Source organism: Triticum urartu, chromosome 3A (assembly GCF_056163025.1).
Source record: "Triticum urartu cultivar PI428250 chromosome 3A, HENAU_Tu73, whole genome shotgun sequence".
Classification (NCBI taxonomy): domain Eukaryota; kingdom Viridiplantae; phylum Streptophyta; class Magnoliopsida; order Poales; family Poaceae; genus Triticum; species Triticum urartu.
The window spans coordinates 168,236,568-168,258,723 of record NC_141875.1 but is presented as its reverse complement, the minus strand read 5'-3'; the positions used below and the strand labels follow the sequence as shown (position 1 = coordinate 168,258,723).

The 22,156-nt window shown below is 46.4% G+C and overlaps 1 pseudogene; it reads left to right on the top strand.

Annotated features, from left to right (window-relative positions):
- The first annotated feature begins 249 nt into the window (after window positions 1-249).
- Window positions 250-20,050, top strand: LOC147979065 (uncharacterized; annotated as a pseudogene).
- The last annotated feature ends 2,106 nt before the right edge of the window (window positions 20,051-22,156 follow it).

The following is a 22,156-nucleotide window of genomic DNA, read 5'->3' as shown; positions in this document are numbered from 1 at the left end:
ATCCACACATGTATCTGAGTTTCCTATCAATACAATTCTAGCATGGATAATAAACGATTATCATGAACAAGGAAATATAATAATAATCAATTTATTATTGCCTCTAGGGCATATTTCCAACACCACCATCACCCCGCCAGCATCGGATCTGATAGCCAAAGCCACAAATCGGACACCGCCAGAGGGGGGTGTGGAGCAGAGGAGGAGAGAAGCACGACCTTCAGATCTGGAGTGGAAGAAGCCCACGCCATGACCACCTCCTGCCGGCTCCTCACCGCCCAAGCTGCCGAGGAGGCCGTCCGTTGCATCCCGCGCCCGCCACCTGCCGTGAAGGTGGCGCCGCCTCGCCGTCCGAGGCCGCCGCCCCGGCGTCCAGGGTCTTTCGCCAAGGGACGAAGCGACGGGGAGCCTCACCGCCACCTTCATCGGCAGCCTCCTAGGCTGGCGTACCTCTGGTGGCGGCAAGGGGGGGGGGATGGAGGGGGTGGCGGCGCCGGGGGAAACCCTAGTCGCCCCCGAGTCACCCAAGGGGGACGACGCAGGAGCCGCGGGGGGGGGGGGGGGGGGGGTTCTGTTCAGACTCCCTCCGAGTTCTTCCGGCCGCCGAGGAGAGACGGCGCCGCAGCAGCCATCAGCGGCAACCTCCTCCGCTACATGCCCCCCATGGAAGAAGCCATCGTAGTGGATCACCGCAACGGCCTCCTCCTGACCTTTGACTACGTGGTCAACCCCGCCACGCAGCGCTGGACGCCCCTACAACACTGCCACAAGAGGTTCACCACGCCGTCGCGCCCCTTCACCGCTACGTAGTGTTTGACCCCGCCGTCTCGCCGCACTACGAGGTGGTGATAGTCCCGTCCATTACGTGGAGCGCCATCGGGGTTGAGTCGGAGTTAGAATGGCCCCCGTCGCCATGTATCATGCACGTCTTCTCTTCTGCTACAGCGAGTTGGGAGGAGAGGTCGTTTACTCGGCGAGGGGATGCCATGGGGACCGTCGCCCATCTGCGGCTGGTGACGCGGGACATGCATCAAGTACTCTCCGCCTACTGGGGTGGACAACTCTACGTGCTAAACCAATTTGTTATGAAGCAACTAAATCGGAGGTGAAAACAGAAGCCCACGCCCGAACTCCCATCTAGGGTTTCCTTGCCTCTCGCCGGCGCCGCCGGTCCGCCGTATCTTCTATGGTCCTCGGATCATGGAGGCACGGTGGATCCTGGCCCTTGCCGGCGGGAGGGCTCCGTTTTTAGATGCTTTTCTGAGTTTTGTTAGGGTTTGTGCCATGCTCAAGAACATGAGGCGGCGGCGTCTTCTTGAAGATGGAATAAGGTCCTCCCCGCCTAGCCCCTGTCCCGGTTATGTTTCAAGCATCATCGAAAGGCGTATGGAGGTTTGTCTCCGGCGGATCTCATGGGATCCGATCGGTGTTTGTCTTTGGTGGATCCAACTGGATCCGGTCTTCGTTCGTCTATGTGTGAGTGTCTGCAGGTTGGATCCTTCCGGTCTATGCTTCTCTTCATCGGCGGCGGTTGCTGTTTTGGTGCGCTGGTCCTATGGGGCCTTAGCACGACGACTTCCCGACTGTCTACTACAACAATATTTGCCCGGCTCCGACGAGGGAGGGGCGATGATGGCGGCGCGCCTTCGGCTCGCTCTAGTGATTGTAGTCGTCGCTAGGTGGTCTACGGACCTGGATGTAAATTTTACTTCTAGTGTTCTTTGTACTACCTTGACAGTTGATGAATAGATTGAAAGTTTTCACGCAAAAAAAAACGAGCACCATTCTTTTCTTTTCTTTTTTGCGGGGTACACACATATTTTTAGTACATGTCTTTTGGTTATCAATGATTTTATCTATTTTCATCAGAATATCCCTGTCAAGCTGCACGTACCAAGCAATGAAACCACCCATAGAAATTGGTAAGAGTAAATATGGAGAAAAAATTAGTCTTGGAAGATCGGAGAACGGGGTATATTTTGCATCATTTGATCATCAATGCCAACTCCGAGTGTGGATCCTCAACGAATCGCATGGTGGCGGCACCGAGTGGGTGCTTAAGCATGACAATAATCTTCATCATATGTTGTCACGTGGAGTGTATGACCCACAAGTTCGAGGGCCCTGGATCATAGAAGATATTAACTACAGCTCCGAGAATTTTACTCCTCCCATTGACATCAAACAAGCGGTAGAAGATAAACTTGAATGGGACTTTGACAGTGACAATACTTCTTTTTTTTTTGAAAAGGGGTTCTCCCCGACCTCTGCATCAGAATGATGTATACGGCCATCTTATTACCAAATAAAAAGGTTCCCAATAAGGTTTCAAAGTCTCCAACTGAAAAAAACTGAAAAGAAAGCTCACACAGAGCTAAAAAGGGCTAGAAACAAAAACTAGCCAAAACGAAGACGCCACAACCGGCTGTCTAAAGAGAGATAGGTAAACTAATTGCCTATCCTATTACATGACCGCCATCCAAACCGGTTAAAAATATTCTGAGCTACCATCTCCCAGCGGATAGATCCAGTAACCAAATGCTCCCTAACCTCCATCGGAGTGAGTAGCGACCACGAACGGATCACTGTCGTGGCTCGGAAAATAACCTGCAAAAAGTGAATGCGTGATCTTCTGTTAAAAACCAAATCATTTATGCAATTCCAGATAGTCCACAGCAAAGCGCAAACTCCAACACGAATATGTCTCGCTAAGTCAGGCTCAACCCCATCAAGCCATGTCCCAAATAACGTGTTGACAGAATTCGGTGGAGTAATATTAAAAGCAATGTGGACCGTCTGCCAAAGAACTTTGGCTAACGGGCAATCAAGAAAGAGGTGTTTGATCGTTTCATCCCGATCACAGAAACTACACCTAGTAGGTCCTGTCCAATTACGCTTTATCAAGTTGTCCTTTGTTAAAATAACTTGTTTATGGACAAACCACATAAACAATTTTATTTTCAATGGAACTTTGACAGCCCAAACATGCTTGGAGGTAGGAATGGAGCTCGAATTAATAACATCAATGTACATTGATTTAACTGTGAATACTCCAGACCTAGTCAGCTTCCAACATAATTCATCAGGTTGTTGAGAAAGCTGAATCTCCATCAGTCTCCTAACTAGATGGAGCCATTCTTCCCAACGATTGCCCGCTAGCGACCGTCTGAATTGAATATTAAGGGGGATAGATTGAAATACCGTCGCAACGAACACCTCACGTCGTTGAACAATATGATATAAAGACGGATATTGAATGGCCAAGGGTGTCTCTCTGAGCCAAGTATCCTCCCAGAAACGCGTACCAGCACCGTTGCCAATAATAAACTTTGTCCTATGAAACAAGGATTGTTTGACTTTCATCAGTCCTTTCTAGAAAGGCGAGTCTGTCGGCCTGACTGTCACCTGGGACAAAGTTTTTGTCTGAAGGTACTTGCTACGAAGGATTTGCGCCCACGTGGCATCAGTTTCAGTGGACAGCTTCCACAGCCACTTACTGAGAAGGCATTTGTTCTTAACTTCAAGATTCTCAATACCAAGACCCCCTTGGTCTTTCGGTCTACAGATGATATCCCATTTAGCTAGCCGGTATTTTCTTTTGAGTTCATCACCCTGCCAAAAGAAACGCGATCGATAAAAGTCCAGTCTTTTCCTGACACCAACTGGGACTTCAAAGAACAATAAGAGAAACATAGGCATACTCGTGAGCACCGAATTTATCAGAATTAATCGGCCTCCGTATGATATGAGCTTGCCCTTCCAGCAACTCAGTTTCTTCTCAAATCGGTCTTCGATGCACTTCCATTCTCTGTTTGTCAACTTACGATGATGGATGGGTATACCTAGGTAAGAGAAAGGTAAATCCCCCAACTCGCACCCAAACAATTTCCTATAAGCCTCCTGTTCGTCCTTGGCTCTACCAAAGCAGAACAACTCGCTCTTGTGAAAGTTAATCTTTAACCCGGTCAATTGTTCGAAAAGGCATAACACCAGCTTCATATTTCTCGCCCTGGCCAAGTCATGCTCCATAAAGATGATTGTATCATCAGCGTACTGAAGGATGGAAACACCTCCATCAACAAGATGAGGTACCAAGCCACCTACTTGACCATTCTCCTTAGCCCGTCCTATCAAAATTGCTAACATATCAACCACAATGTTAAACAGGATAGGGGACATCGGATCTCCTTGTCTGAGGCCTTTATGTGTCTGGAAGTAATGATCAATATCGTTATTCACTTTAATTCCCACACTCCCTTTTTGCGTAAACGATTCGACCTGGCGGCGCCAGGCTTCATCAAAACCTTTCATATGCAATGCCTGTTGAAGGAATGGCCATTTGACTTTATCGTACGCTTTCTCGAAATCCACCTTAAAAACTACTCCATCTAATTTTTTAGAATGGATTTCATGGAGCGTTTCATGAAGGACTACCACCCCTTCAAGGATGTTTCTGTCCGGCATGAAAGCAGTTTGGGATTGTTGCACCATAGAATGCGCAATCTGTGTGAGCCTATTAGTCCCGACCTTGGTGAAGATTTTGAAACTAACATTGAGAAGGCATATCGGCCTGAACTGCTCAATTCTCACAGCATCCGTCTTCTTAGGAAGCAGTGTGATTGTTCCAAAATTCAAGTGAAATAAGTGAAGCTGCCCAGAGAAGAGATAATGAAACATCGATAACAAATCCCCCTTAATAATGTGCCAACACTTTTTGTAGAACTCCACCGGGAATCCATCCGGTCCTGGAGCCTTATTGTTTTTCATCTGTGCAATAGCATCAAACACCTCCTTCTCTGAGAACGGGGCAACCAGAATGTCATTATCAGCAGCCGACAGTTGAGGCACATCCTCAGTCCTGGACTCATCAAGGGACACACAACTATCCTCCGGAGGTCCAAATAACTGCTTGTAATACTCGGTTATATAAGTTTTTAAGTTGCCCTGTCCTAAAATAGTGCCCTCATCTTGTTCAAGTTGAAAGATCCTCTTCTTTCTGTGCTTACCATTAGCAATCAAGTGAAAGAATTGAGTATTCGCATCTCCTTGGACCACTTTGCGGACCTTAGCCCGCAATACCCACTTCAATTCTTCTTCGCGGAGAAGTTCTTTCAACCTCTTCTCCGCCTCAGTTTTAACCTGAAGCTCTGCTGGCAGCAAAATCGTAGTTTCGGCCTTTATGTCTAGGGTTTGAATAAGAGAAAGGAGCCTGTCCTTTTCAATCTTATACACCCCACTTAGGTGCTTATCCCACCCCCTTAAGAATCTTCTCAAATACCTAATCTTATGCTGCCAACGCTCGACAGAAGTCCTACCTCCTGCACCCTTAGCCCACTCCCTGGCAATCAGGTCGAAGAAACCTTTGCGTTCGAACCAGGCCATCTCGAAGGAAAAGGTGTTTTTGTTTCCCACGTGGTTCGGCTCCCCTGAGTCCACGAACAAGAGTGTGTGATCGGATATTCCACGCGAGAGTGCTTGAACCGTTACAAGCGGGAACTTCTATTCCCACTCAACGCTCGCGAGAACTCGGTCAAGCTTTTCATAAGTCGGGTTTGGCAAAGCATTAGCCCAGGTAAACTTTCTACCAGAAAGCTCTATCTCCCTCAGATCCAAGATTTCAATAATGGTATTGAACATAAACGACCACCTATCATCAAAATTATCATTATTCTTCTCCTCTCTCCTCCTAATGATATTGAAATCACCCCCAACTAGAATTGGAAGTTGCTCAGACCCACAGATTCGAACAAGGTCCGCCAGAAACTCCGGTTTAAGCTCGGGCTGTGCGGCACCATAAACCGCCACCAATGCCCAGTTGAAACCATCAGCTTTAGACCTGACTCGAAACTTAACCGCGAAGTCGCCCATCACTACACTTCGGACTTCAAGCGAATCGCATCTCACACCCAGCAAGATACCACACGATCTTCCTCGCGGAGGGAGGCAATGCCAATCGAAATCAACACCACCCACTAGAGAGGAAAGAAACTGGGGCGCAAAGTTTTCTCGACCAGTTTCCGATAGAGCAATAAAATCTAAACGATGCTCCAGAGATGCCTCAGCAAGAAACCTTTTAGCCAAGTCTTTTAGACCTCTGCTATTCCAAAAGATTCCTTTCATAATTCATCATGAAATTTTTTTGGCAGTCCGAATCCTAGCACTCCTACGAACTGCAGAATCAGGGTAAATCTTCCGTTTCCACTTGCGCTTTGGTTTACTAGGTTCTGCCCCCCGGTCCTCATAACCGGGCTCAACGGTACTAACAACTGCATTATCTAGAGGCACATCATCGTCCTCAGACTCATGGTTGGTTGGTGCTAAATCCGCACACAGATTATCGAGCACTCTGACCCCTAATGCATCAATCTCATCATCATTCATGGGTTTTACCGCTGCGAGATTACGAATAGTCTCTAAGGCACGCTCCGCCTCCAAATCTAAAAGATCATTCACCGAATTGGAAATTTCACTATCATTAGCCCCGAGTGAAACTCCTAATTGGTTTGCATTATTTATAATCTCCTCATTAGAAAAATGCAATAATGAATTAGATATGTTGACGGACATACTAGTAGAGATCTCAACATCATGAAGCTTGGCCGCCCTCATAGCGCACCTCTGCTGCATGTCATCAACCTCCGGAATCTCCTGAATACGAGCACTCATCCGTCTCCCCGTCGAGACCGGGTCAGGGATCCTGCCGAAAGCAACGACCTCCTCCCTAGTAAAGCCTCGCGCTGAATCCCGCAAAGGGTCAACCAAGGTTACCGGAGGAGGCGGCAAGAGGCTCCCCTGCCCCTCGGCCAAGTGACCCGCACCGAGGCCCTGGGCTACGGGCCGGTCTGGAGAGAGGAGGGCGGGGGCCGCCTGCCCGAGCCCTCCTCCCGCCCCACCCCTCGGCGCAGAGTGGGGCGCCGGCGTCGTAGGAGACGTGGTCCTCCTGACCGCCGAAGAAGGAGGAGGAGCCAGGGCCACCTGCCCCAGACCCCCCTCCCCCAGCGCCACTCGAAGCATGGACGCCATCACCACGACCGGAGAAGAGATAGCCGAGGCCACCTGCCTCAGGCTACCTCTCCCAACACCAGCAGACGCCCTCGTGACCGGCGTCTCCGGCGTCAGGATAGGGAGGGGAGAAGTCGCGGCCACCTGCCCCGAACCCCCTCCCCCGAGCCCCACCTCGGGCGTAGTCATCATCTTCAGAACCTCGGCCACAGGTGAAGCGAGAGATATAGAAGCAACCACAGGCTCTACCTCCCCACCTCCAACCAAAGGCCTCGCCGACGATGCCCTCACCAAACCTCCAACCAAGGATCCGCCAGCACCCTCGAATTCCAACCTAGAGAGCGAATGTTCAAAAACATCATCAGAATCTACCCTGTCACTCCAAAGTCTGGGCGGAGCAGAGGCTGGCTCAAAGGACCCAAAGCGCACTCGAAGTCATAGGCACCGATGGTGAGAGTGCCGGCTCAACCCCAGTCCCATCCCTGGGCAACTGAGCAACAGGGCCGGAACCGTTAGACCCTGATACGTCTCCGTCGTATCTACTTTTCCAAACACTTTTACCCTTGTTTTGGACTCTAACTTGTATGATTTGAATGAAACTAACCCGGACTGACGCTGTTTTCAGCAGAATTGCCATGGTGTTGTTTTATGTGCAGAAAACGAATATTCTCGGAATGACCTGAAACTCCACGGAACATCTTAGAAAAAATAATAAAAAATCCTCGCCAAAGATGAATACCAGGGGGCCCACACCCTGTTCACGAGGGTGGGGGGGTGCGCCCCCCCTCTAAGGCACGCCCCCCCTACCTCGTGGGCCCCCTAGAAACCCTCCGACGCCAACTCCAACTCTATATATCTGCTTTCGGAGAGAAAAAAATCAGAGAGAAGAAATCATCGCGTTTTACGACACGGAGCCGCCACCAAGCCCTAAAACCTCTCGGGAGGGCTGATCTGGAGTCCGTTCGGGGCTCCGGAGAGGGGGGTTCGTCGCCGTCATCATCATCAACCATCCTCCATCACCAATTTCATGATGCTCACCGCCGTGCATGAGTAATTCCATCGTAGGCTTGCTGGACGGTGATGGGTTGGATGAGATTTATCATGTAATCAAGTTAGTTTTGTTAGGGTTTGATCCCTAGTATCCACTATGTTCTGAGATTGATGTTGCTATGACTTTGCTATGCTTAATGCTTGTCACTAGGGCCCGAGTGCCATGATTTCAGATCTGAACCTATTATGTTTTCATGAATATATGTGAGTTCTTGATCCTACCTTGCAAGTCTATAGTCACCTACTATGTGTTATGATCCGGCAACCCCGAAGTGACAATAATCGGGACCACTCCCGGTGATGACCATAGTTTGAGGAGTTCATGTGTTCACTATGTGCTAATGCTTTGTTCCGGTTCTCTATTAAAAGGAGGCCTTAATATCCCTTAGTTTCCAATAGGACCCCGCTGCCACGGGAGGCTAGGACAAAAGATGTCATGCAAGTTCTTTTCCATAAGCACGTATGACTATATACGGAATACATGCCTACATTACATTGATGAATTGGAGCTAGTTCTGTGTCACCCTATGTTATGACTGTTACATGATGAACCGCATCCGGCATAATTATCCATCACTAATCCGGTGCCTACGAGTTTTCCATATACTGGTTTACGCTTATTTACTTTCCCGCTGCTACTGTTACAATCACTACAAAATACCAAAAACATTACTTTTACTGTCTTTACTTTTGTTGCCGCTACCACCACTATCATATTACTTTGCTACTAAACACTTTGCTGCAGATACTAAGTTTCCAGGTGTGGTTGAATTGACAACTCAGCTGCTAATACTTGAGAATATTCTTTGTCTCCCCTTGTGTCGAATCAATAAATTTGGGTTAAATACTCTACCCTCGAAAACTGTTGCGATCCCCTATACTTGTGGGTTATCAAGACCTTTTTCTGGCGCCGTTGCCGGGGAGCATAGCTCTATTCTTTGAGTCACTTGGGATTTATATCTGCTGGACACTATGAAGAATTTGAAACACGCTAAGACAACAATTTATCCCTCAACTACGAGGGGAGGTAAGGAACTGCCATCTAGCTCTGCACTTGATTCACCTTCTGTGATGAGTAAGCTATCGACACCTAAACCTGCTTCTATTATTCGTTCTGATATGTCGCATGTTATTGATGATGCCACTTCTACTATGCATGATACTTATGATGAAACTGCTTCTATGCCTGATACTACTGTGCCCCTTAGTGAATTTCTTGAAGAACAAATTGCTAGGGCTAGAGAAAGAGAAATTGATGAATCCGAATACGATGATGAAAGTGATGATGAAAATATGCCTGTTATTCCTCAGGGTTATATTTTTGATAAAGATTCTTCTTTAGCTATTTTAGCCTGCAAAGATAGATATGAGCTTAAGAGGTTATTGATTAAATGGAACAAAGAATCACTTAGAGATAAAATGAAACCTGATCCTGCTTTTGCAACCTCACCTATCTGTGTTCCTGATAAGGATTATGAATTCTCTGTTGATCCTGCTATAATTACTTTGGTTGAATCTGATCCTTTTTATGGCTATGAATCTGAAACTGTTGTGGCACATCTTACTGAGTTAAATGATATAGCTGCCCTGTTCACTAATGATGAGAGATCGCATTACTTTTATATACTCAAAATATTTCCGTTCTCATTAAAGGGTGATGCTAAGATATGGTTTAATTCTCTTGATCCTGGTTGTGTGCGTAGTCCCCAGGATATGATTTATTACTTCTCTGCTAAATATTTCCCTGCTCATAAGAAATAAGCTGCTTTGAGGGAAATATACAACTTTGTGCAAATTAAAGAAGAGAGTCTCCCACAAGCTTGGGGGAGGCTTCTCAAGTTACTTAATGCTTTGCCTGATCATCCTCTTAAGAAACATGAAATACTTGATATCTTTTATAATGGACTAACCGATGCTTTCAGAGATTACCTGGATAGTTGTGTTGGTTCTCTTTTCAGGGAAAGAACACCAGATGAAGCTGAAATTCTATTGAATAATATGTTGACAAATGAAAATAATTGGGCACCTCCTGAGCCAGCTCCTGCTCCAATTACTGAGCCTATTCCTAAACCAACTCCGAAGAAGAGAAGTGTTCTATTTCTCAGTCCTAAAGATATGCAAGAGGCAAAGAAATCTATGAAAGAGAAAGGTATTAAAGCCGAAGATGTTAAGAATTTACCTCCTATTGAATAAATACATGGTCTTAATCTACCGCCTGTCGAAGAAGCATATGATCTTAATTCTTTATTTATTGAAGAACCTCCTGATCCCGATATCCTGACACAGGTAGTAAAGGTAAATTCTCTCTATAGATATGATAAAGCTGAAGTCCCTCCTACTAAAATTGCTAGTCAGTGCTTGGATGAGTTTGATAACTTTATGTTTAAGCAAGATGACTTCAATGCTTATTTTGGTAGACAATTAAAACAAAATTCCGACATGATTAAATACTTGGGTGATTATATGGCTAATATTAAAGGCAAACTTAAACTTGTTAGCAAACATGCATCTATGGTTACCACTCAAGTAGAACAAGTACTTAAAGCTCAAAAAGAAGTGCTTGATGAAATGAATAGTAAGAAAAATGATTATGCTGTTAGAGTGGCTACTAGAACTGGTAGAATGACTCAGGAACCTTTGTATCCTGAAGGCCACCCCAAGAGAATCGAGCAAGATTCTCAGAGAAATAATATTGATGTTCCTAGTTCTTCTAAAAAGAAGAAAAAGAAAAATGATAGAACTGTGCAAACTTCTAGTGAACCTATTGCTGAACCACATGATAATCCAAATGATATCTCTATGTCTGATGCTGAAACACAATCTGGTAATGAACATGAACCTAATGAAAATACTAATGAAGATGTTCATGATGATGCTCAACCTAGTAATGATAATGATGTAGAAATTGAACCTGCTGTTGATCTTGATAACCCACAATCAAAGAATCAACGTTATGATAAAAGAGACTTTGTTGCTAGGAAACATGGTAGAGAAAGGGAACCTTGGATTCAGAAACCCATGCTTTTTCCTCCAAAACCATCCAAGAAAAAGGATGATGAGGATTTTGAGCGCTTTGCTGAAATGATTAGGCCTATCTTCTTGCGTATGCGATTAACTGATGTGCTCAAAACAAATCCTTATGCTAAATATATGAAGGATATCATTACTAATAAAAGAAAGATACCAGAAGCTGAAATTTCCACCATGCTTGCTAATTACACTTTTAGGGGTGGAATACCAAAGAAACTTGGAGATGCCGGAGTACCTACTATACCTTGCTCCATTAAAAGAAATTATATTAAAACTGCTTTATGTGATCTTGGAGCCGGTGTTAGTGTTATGCCTCTCTCTTTATATCGTAGACTTTACTTGAATAAGTTGACACCTACTGAAATATCTTTGCAAATGGCTGATAAATCAACTGCTATACCTGTCCGTATTTGTGAGGATGTGCCTGTTGTGGTTGCGAACATTACTATTTTAACGGACTTTGTTATTCTTGATATTCCCGAGGATGATAGTATGTATATTATTTTTGAAAGACCTTTTCTTAATACTGCAGGGGCTGCTATTGATTGCAACAAAGGCAATGTCACTTTTCATGTTAATGGTAATGAGCATACGGTACACTTTCCGAGGAAACAACCTCAAGTTCATAGTATCAACTCCATTGGAAAAATCCCGTCGATTAAATTTGGAGGTTTTGAATTTCCTCTTCCTACTGTCAAAAAGAAATATGATATACTTATTATAGGGGATGTGCATATCCCCGTTGAGGTAACTTAGTGTTATTTGAAATTTCTTCGGTTCCATGATTATCGGAATGAGTTTGTTAACAAGACTTGATCAACCTTGTTAGTGTATTCTTTTTGATAAGCATGAGATGGATGAAACTAGAAGCACAACCTTCTGTACCCTCTCTATATTTTCTGTTATTTAGCAGAAATAAAGTAAAAATAGTATTTTTCTGTCTGTTTCCTGGCTTATCCGTGCAATATAAAAATATCCCGAAAATAGAAGTCCTCAGAATGACATGCCAATTTAATATGATTTTTTCGGGAACATTTGAGGATTTACTATGCAAAAATTACCGTGAGAGGAGCTGCCACCTGGCCACGAGGGTGGTGGGCGCCCCCCCTTAGGGCGCGCCCCCTGCCTCGTGGGCCCATGGTGGCCCTCCTCCACTTATCCCAGAACCCATCTTCTTCCTCTGTCTCACACAAACCCGAAAAACCAACTCAAGCACGAGTTCCAGCCACTTTTGCTGTGATTTTCGATCTCCTTGCTCAAAGCACCTCTCGCAAAACTGCTTGGGGAGATTGTTCCTTGGTATGTGACTCCTCCATTGGTCCAATTAGTTTTTGTTCTAGTGCTTTATTCTTTGCAAATTTGTGCTGCATAGGTGACCATGTTCTTGAGCTTGCATGTCAAATTTATATGGTTCCAAGTAGTTCTAATGCTTGATATAGGCTCTAGGCACTTGTGGGAGTAGTTGCTATCAGTTTTATTGAAGTTGGTTCACTTTTGTTTGAAGTTACTAAAAATTTCAAATTATTTCAGAAATAATGAGGAGACTTTTGAGGGGTTCATCGAGCCGAATCTCAAAGGATAAACAAGATGAAGAAGCTCAGAGGCCCAAATATAATTTGCCTCGTACCGCGGAGATCCGGCCTTGTGAATGGCCTTCTGATAATTTCTTGAGAGAGGCCGGGATTTATGAGGATTTCTATTCATTGATTGACAATGCTGGCCTCACCGACTTCGTCCGCGACCAACGTCCACAGTATCTCTTACTCACAAATACTTTTGTGCAAAACTTCTACTTTTACCCTAAGGAATCACCTCCTTCAGTAGAGTTTCATTTATATGACGTTGTGAAGAAAATGCCATTGTCTGAATTTTGCGTAGTCTGCAACATACCCCCTGAGGGCACTTTAGAGGAACCACCCAGTAAGGAGTTGGAACCATTTATTAAACTTATCTCTGTGGGAGAAACCAGGAAGGTTTCTGAGGCGAGGATCACTAGCATACATTTTCCTGTGCTACGCTATTTCGCTTTATTTGCTAGTCGATGCTTGATAGGTCGTGGGAACTGTGGGAACTTTAGCGTCCCTGATATTATTATTTTGTTCCATGGTTTATACCGCGACAACACTGTCAGTATGGGCGGAATTATTGCTAGAAGGTTGATTCTGAACCGTACTAAAGGCCCCATCTTTGGATGCATTTATGCTTCTCGCCTCGCTGCACATTTTAACATAGCTATTAGGCATTATGAGAAAGAAGAAAAATTGCTGCCTAATGCTTATCTAGACTATAAGAGCATGATAGCCCATGATTTTCTTGTTAAGGACAGGAATGGAGAGCTCAAATATAAGTTATACTTTGATAAACATTATCCTGAAACTATTATGTTTCCTGCTCCTTCTTTGTTTAATTTTGTAGGACCCTATCTCGTTACGTGGGCTGCCGTCCAAGCTTACAAGAACCCTGCACCAGCCACGGAACCGGAACCACAAGATGAGCCTCCACGACAATCTGTTTATTCTTGGGATCCAAAGATGACTGTCAGCCAGTGGCAGTCAGAGTCCTCTTCGTCATCACAGTATGATCCCAACTATTCTTCGTCGCAGTACGACCCCAGCTACACCTACGGGTATCCGCCAGGCTACCCCTGGCAATAGACCAACTTAGGCCAAAAGCCTAAGCTTGGGGGAGTACGTATTTCTCACCGACATTACATTTATGCTCACACACACTCATTACATTTATGCTCACACACACTCATTGCTAGATGTCGGTGTTCATACTCTTTCATTGTAATATCCATGCTAGTTTATTTTCTTTTTCCTGCTTTCTTCTTGTGTGTTTGATAAACCTTAAGAAAACAAAAAAAATTAGTTGTAGTTTACTTTTCCTGTTGTAGTAGTAGTAATTAAAAAGAAAACCCAAAAATATTTCCCATTCTTCTTTTGCTTGTTGGGAGCTTTCCCGTGTAAATAGTTTTTATTTCTTTTCTTTTCTTTGGGGGTCAGTAGGAGAAGACCATAATTTAATTGTTGAAGTGGCTCTTATATGCTTTAATGTTGATTTAACCCAGAGACCATATTGCCTTGTCTTCTCCTGTTTATTGAATGCTCGCAGATTCCAGCTTAGTCCAATGCACGTACACTCTTATTATTATTCACACCGTTCGGTCGTGCAAGTGAAAGGCAATTATGATGATATATGATGGACTGACTGAGATGAGAAAAGCTGGTATGAGCTTGACCTCTTTTGTTTTTGTAAATATGATGAGCCCGCCGTTCTTGATTCAGCTTATTATGAATAAACATGTTTGCAATGACAATTAGAGATCATAGTTGCGTGTGCCATGCTTGATTAGCTATGAGTTATAATGGTTTACCTTGTGTGCCAACATGCTATTGAGATGATTATGATGTGGTATGATAGGCTGGTATACTCTTTTGAATGATTTAAGTGACTTGACTTGGCACATGTTCACGCATGTAGTTGAAACCAAATCAACATAGCCTTCATGATATTTATGTTCATGGTGGATTATATCCTACTCATGCTTGCATCCAATGTTTATTAATTTTAATGCATGTACATGGCTGTTGTCGCTCTCTAGTTGGTCGCTTCCCAGTCTTTTGCTAGCCTTCACCTGTACTAAGCGGGAATACTGCTTGTGCATCCAATCCCTTAAACCACAAAGTTATTCTAGATGAGTCCACTATACCTTCCTATATGCGGTATCTATCTGCCGTTCCAAGTAAATTTGTATGTGCCAAACTCTAAACGTTCAAATAAATATTCTGTTTTGTATGCTCGAATAGCTCATGTATCAACCAAGGCTGTCCTTATCTTCCGTGTTAGGCGGGTTATTCTCAAGAGGAGTGGACTCCGCTCCTCACTCATGAGAAAATGGCTGGTCACCGAGATGCCCAGTCCCATGCTTTATGCCAACTAAATCAAAATTAATTGCAAACAAAACTCCCTCTGGGACCTGATGTATGTTGGAGACACTCGTTGTTTCGAGCAAGTCATGGATTGATGCTTGTTGGTGGAGGGGGAGTATAAAATTTACCATTCTGTTTGGGAACCGCCTATAATTTGTTTAGCATGGAAGATATCGCCATCTCTTAGTTGCTACGTTGACAATGAAAGTATACCGCTCAAAATACAATTTATCTCTATGTCAAAACCGAGCTCTTGCACCTCTACAAATCCCTGCTTCCCTCTGCGAAGGGCCTATCCATTTACTTTTATGTTGAGTCATCACCCTCTTATTAAAAAGCACAAGCTGGAGAGCATGGCTGTCATTTGCATTCATCTTTGTTAATTTATATTGGGTATGACTATGATTGGATCTCTTTTACCATGAATTACAATGTCTAGTCAGTCCTTGATCTTTAAAGGTGCTCTACATTTATGTTTTGCGGTCTCAGAAAGGGCTAGCGAGATACCATCTTGTTATATCATATTATGATTGTTTTGAGAAAGTGTTGTCATCCGAGATTTATTATTATGGCTTGCCAGTTGATTATGCTATTGATATGAGTAATTATGAGACCTGAGAATTATTGCAAATGTGGTTAGTTATGATCTATACTGAAAACTTGAATGCTGGCTTGACATAGTTGCAACAACAAGAGCAAACAGAGTTTGTAAAAGTTTTTCTTTCTTTCTTTCAACTTGTCAACTGAATTGCTTGAGGACAAGCAAGGGTTTAAGCTTGGGGGAGTTGATATGTCTCCGTCGTATCTACTTTTCCAAACACTTTTGCCCTTGTTTTGGACTCTAACTTGTATCATTTGAATGAAACTAATCCGGACTGACGCTGTTTTCAGCAGAATTGCCATGGTGTTGTTTTATGTGCAGAAAATAAATATTCTCGGAATGACCTGAAACTTCACGAAACATATTAGAAAAACTAATAAAAAATCCTCGCCAAAGGTGAAGACCAGGGGGCCCACACCCTGTCCACGAGGGTGGGGGGGCGCCCCCCTACCTCGTGGCCCCCCTAGAAACCCTCCGACGCCAACTCCAACTCTATATATCTGCTTTCGGGGAGAAAAAAATCAGAGAGAAGAAATCATCGCGTTTACGACACGGAGCCGCCGCCAAGCCCTAAAACCTCTCGGGGGGCTGATCTGGAGTCCGTTCGGGGCTCCGGAGAGGGGGATTCGTCGCCTCGTCATCATCAACCATCCTCCATCACCAATTTCATGATGCTCACCGCCGTGTGTGAGTAATTCCATCGTAGGCTTGCTAGACGGTGATGGGTTGGATGAGATTTATCATGTAATCGAGTTAGTTTTGTTAGGGTTTGATCCCTAGTATCCACTATGTTCTGAGATTGATGTTGATATGACTTCGCTATGCTTAATGCTTGTCACTAGGGCCCGAGTGCCATGATTTCAGATCTGAACCTATTATGTTTTCATGAATATATGTGAGTTCTTGATCCTATCTTGCAAGTCTATAGTCACCTACTATGTGTTATGATCTGGCAACCCCGAAGTGACAATAATCGGGACCACTCCCGGTGATGACCATAGTTTGAGGAGTTCATGTGTTCACTATGTGCTAATGCTTTGTTCCGGTTCTCTATTAAAAGGAGGCCTTAATATCCCTTAGTTTCCAATAGGACCCCGCTGCCACAGGAGGCTAGGACAAAAGATGTCATGCAAGTTCTTTTCCATAAGCATGTATGACTATATACGGAATACATGCCTACATTATATTGATGAATTGGAGCTAGTTCTGTGTCACCCTATGTTATGACTGTTACATGATGAACCACATCCGGCATAATTATCCATCACTGATCCAGTGCCTACGAGTTTTCCATATACTGGTTTACGCTTATTTACTTTCCCGCTGCTACTGTTACAATCACTACAAAATACCAAAAACATTACTTTTATTGTCTTTACTTTTGTTGCCGCTACCACCACTATCATATTACTTTGCTACTAAACACTTTGCTGCAGATACTAAGTTTCCAGGTGTGGTTGAATTAACAACTCAGCTGCTAATACTTGAGAATATTCTTTGGCTCCCCTTGTGTCGAATCAATAAATTTGGGTTAAATACTCTACCCTCGAAAACTGTTGCGATCCCCTATACTTGTGGGTTATCAAACCCTTCACGTGTAGACTCATCAGTCGGTGCCCCCTTAGCTCCCGCACTGTGGTCACCCTCGTGCATATCTACATCATTCCCATTAATCACCTCAGCAAACAGATCAGTGTCCTCAAACTCGATCTCGAGTGGGAAAACCTCTCCCCTATAAGTCCAGTTCACCATATCGGGTACGAACTCAATATCCAGAACGCTCGCTAGAATCCGGGCCACTCCATGAGCACGGGTAAAAGCCATATCCACTTTCTCCGTTTTCCCAACCATAATACCCATACTAGCCACAACTCGAACATCCTGCAAAGGCTTAGATGGATCCCCCGAAAACCTCAACCAGACCTGCGTAAGGGGCTTGCCCTTAGGCTCCACCTTCTTCCACTTGTGAAACTCCATAATGCACTTAGTGCCAGGAACTCTACACAAGCCAAAGCTCAGCAGTCTCTACAAATCATCCACAGTGGGGAAATCAACCTTAAAAACATTGGCCTCGAGACTAACCAGCTCCCATTGGAAGTCTCCCGGTGCCATCTCCTGAAGCCTCCGCACAATCTGAGCCTCAGTTACCTCCCCCTCGGTAGCTTTCACAACCCCGGTAGTCAAGCTCTGTGTCTCCTCCGGAATCTCTCTCGCGGCCGGGGACTCAAAGAACATCAGCTCTGCACAATACACTCCATACATTGTCAGAGCCAGAGCCTGGTCACGCAATAACGGGCAATCCCCCAAGGCGTGTGCTGGCTTGCCACACGAATCACATAGCTCCGCCACGCACTCAGCAATGAAGTGGCCCTTCTCACCACAACGGTAGCAAAGCATCCTTTCCTTCTTACGCGCCCACTTGGACGCCCTCTCTGCATCAGACCTGTCGCAAGCCTCAGCCACAGTCCCAGTCGCAGGAACCTCTACATTGGCCAAGGCCGTCACCACATCCATCACCTGGCTAGGGAGATCAGTAGACTGAGCGTGATCTGTCTCCATGGCTGACGCCGCATGGTCAACAACTGCCGGAGGCGGAGGCTGTCGGCGATACCTCCCACAGCCACCACCCCGACCACCACGATGTCCACGGTAGCCACCTCTCTGGCGGTGATCTAGACCGGAGGCTACCTCGACAAAACCACCAGGAGGGCCGAGAAACGGTCTCTCAGCAGACCCGTCACTCTGCCAGGCATAGCCACGACCGCCTCCCGTGGAAGAGGAACCACGGTGCTGTCCATCTCCATACGCATCATAACCATCATCCCCCCACTGACCTCGGGGCGGCTCAAAGGAATCTCTAGCTATTGAGTTATGCCTCGTCTGTGATGGTCCCGAACGATTCTAAGCCGGCCTCGCGACGTAGTGAGGCGGAGGCGCGGTACGAGGCTGACCACCGACAGGTATCGGCACCACCGGCCTCGGACCAGTACCGCCTCCCTGACCCGTAGCAACAGCCACGGGAGGCGTCGGCCCCGTCGGTCGGGGTCCAGCGAGGCCACCTCTGCTCGCCGGCACCACGGGCGGCCTGGCTGCCGCAGGCACAGTCGGCCGAGCCCCGACGTTGCCGCCACCTCGTCCCGAAGCAGTAGGTGGAGCGGCAACGCCTCGCCCGGCGCCGGCAGCAGCCAACCCACCGCCGACCGCGCCAGGTCCTGCGCCTGCTACCCCACGGCTTGCGCCCGCAGGCGGCGGCGGCACTACCACCCCAGACCGGTCTCTCGCAGCGGCCGTCTGGGGTTTCTTCGCAGGTGGAACTCCCGTCCCTCGGCCCGCCATGGCACCAAGGGGAAGTATCCGACGAGCACGACCAGGGCCGCAAGGAGGGAACCCCGGCGTCCCATTCCGACGAACCCTAGCACCAGGCGCGATCAAGCACGCACGGCAATAATCGATCTCTTCCGTGCATGCAGCGACAGCCTCGATACTAGTGGGATTCGTTATAGCCTGGGCCTCATACCTAGCTATCACCGGCCCAACTAGTCGCGCGTGAGAAACTGAGGAAACCGGCCCAACTCGGCCCAGAAGCTGGTTCAAACGAGCGCCTCGTGCCGCCCGGATCCCGTTCGACGACAACGACGGCACGGCTGCCGCTGTCGCCGGCAATGATCCGGCCCCCTTCCGGCGCTCCGGCCTCCTCCTCTTAACCACAGTCCACGAATACGGACGAATCAAATCGAATAGCGTAAGGTTTGGAAGCCGTACCTTAGGTAAAGGGCCCTTCCAAGTCCGGATCGCCATCACCGCCATTCTCCGGTGAACGACGCGTCGGACCATCTCCTTCCTCTCGTCCGCATGAAGCCCAATCCTCGCCGGATCCTCCACCGGCAAGACTTTGTCGACGGTTGTGGCCACCTCGTCTTCATCGTAACCTGAATGAAAGAATTCACAGATCAAATCCGATGGAGTCGGCGACGGCGGTGAAACCCCTGGATCCTCTCCGTCCCCGTCTGCATCATCTTTGTCCAATCCAATCAGCGCCCAAAAACGGCCGCCAACGCCCGGGCGGGCCGCGGCCGCGGAAGGACGCGCCTCGACGGTCACCTCCGCGGTCGCCCGAGGAGACGCCCGAGGAGTCGCCCTAGTCATCCGCCTCGATCCGATAGACCATTAGCCTGACACAAGAGGAAGAGTTGGGAAGCACTACACTAGTTCTATTTCAATACTTGGATTTCATCCGTACAAAGAAGTTATCTTTCTGAATGACTCAATCGAGAGAGGACTGGCCTATCATCTCAGTAGTTCGAAGCTTGAAGACTTGGGCAGCATCTACCCAAAAGATTACAGTCGCATGTATAATAGTTTTATAGACCAATCTTTTCCATACACACCCTGCTGGATGGGAGAGTTACCTGGCAGTCAATCCGAAAATTCCTAAGGAGCTTCAGTGGGACTATCCCTCCGCATGAATTTTGTTGGTGAGAAAAAGGGCTTTCCCTCGCTTTATATTATAAAGCAACGAATCAAGCATCCAACACAACAAAGATTTTGATCGTTTTCCTCTCGTCCCTGTTTTCCTCTCGTCCCTGGCGGCTGAAACCCTAGCCGCCACTAGGGGAGGCCGATCTTCCAATGCCGCTCTCCGGCGGCTCCCCTCCATCGGCGACCTCGGTCGTCGGTGGTGAGGGAAGCCGCCGGATTCACGCGTGTGGATCGTTTTTACTCTTGTAGTCTAAGTTTTTAGGTTGTTCATCGTCTTTGCTTCGGCGGCGATGATGACAACGCTGAATAAAGATTCTTCGGATCCTTCCCTGACGAGGCCATCGGTCCTATGGTTGGGGATGGATTTGTAAACCAGTCTATTCAAGCAAGGATGGCGTGGCGGCAGCGGCGTCCTCGTGGTGGACCTGTGTCCTCGGGCTCCGCCGTTGCGACGGCGTTTGCTCCAGCGTCGGCGCGGAGCTTGGGAGGTGGTCCAGGAGCGGATGCAGATTGTGGTATGCATCAACGACATCTGGAAGACGGAGCATGTGCTGGGCTCGTGGTTCGTGGATGGCAGATATGGTTTCCTCCTTCGGCGTTTTAGTCGTGGTGGGGTGCTAGATCTAGAGTTCGATGGCGTGTCCGGGGTGTTGCCCCGGTCTGATTCGTTCAACGGTAAGGGCTTTACTTTTGGTGAGCCATCTTGGAGGACCGCAAAGCTGCATATCAGCGATGGAGCCGCATCGAGCTCGGGTGAGAAGGTGATTCGTCATTCTTTTCTTCGGTGGCTACTGTGGTGGTGCCGGAGGCAGGTGACGGGCATTGGTGTCAAGCTCAGAGATGTTCTGCTATCTTTTCAGTTTTGTCATGTCGGTCTTTACGTGACTTGTACTTTGTTCTTTATGATATGAATGAGACATGTATTACCATGCAAAAAAAGCATCCAACACAACAGTATAAAGTACAATCAAGTCATAAAGTCACGCTGGGGGCACAGCAGGACAAGCCCCAAACAAAGCTAAAAGAACAGCTAATCCGGCTCGGGGGGTGGTGGCGGCGGTGGCGGTGGTGGAGCAAAAGCCGATGCCGAGGAACGAAGACCCACAATGATGTTGTCGATGACGTCTCGGTCGCGCCGCTTGCTAAGTGGTCTCCAGAGCTGTAAGAAGCCACACATTTTATAGATTGCATCAGTCACACGGCACGGAATCACGCGTTCGATAACTAGTTTATTGTGGGTACACCAGAGAGTCCATGCCAGGGTACCCATAGACACCCAAGTGGGGGCGCGACTAGCGCCGGGGAGTCTAAGGACCTTCCCAAACAAGTCCGAGAGGTTATCGTGGCACCAATTGCCACCAACCACCTCCCGGAAGCAGCTCCAGAGAAACTGCGCTGCAGGGCACCGAAAGAAGATGTGTAGTTATCTACTACTTCCTCTGTCCTATAATATAGCGTAAAACGCTTTTATATTATGGGACGAAGAAAGTAGTTGGTAATATTAGAAATAACCATGGAATGAGGATGTGAGAGACGTGAGATTTCTGCACAACTAGAACATCTATGCGCGCGTTGCCGCGCCCGCTAAATTTTATGAATATTAGAACAATATAGACATTCATGCAAATGGAAAATATAATTATCAAATAAATTTTTTAATTACAACATAACCTCAATTTGTAGCATGTGCTACGTTATATTTATAACACCCTTAGACGGCCGTTCTAACAGCCATCAATTATGTTTGTAAAAGTCAGCGCTAAGAAGATTCGTAAGATACTTCCTCCATTTCTAAATATTTGTCTTTCTAGAAATTTCAACAAGTGGCTACATATAGAGCAAAATAAGTGAATCTACACTCTAAAATATGTCTATATACATTCGTATGTGGCAGTCCATTTGAAATCTCTAAAAAAACAAATATTTAGGAAGGAGGAAGTAGAAGACAAATAATGGTTTTTGTACATTATGGTTTGCACCCCTAACTTGGCCAAATTACAAATAACCAGTACCTATGCAAGATAAACTCCCTCCACCTAATCATCTAAGTTCTTGGATGGCC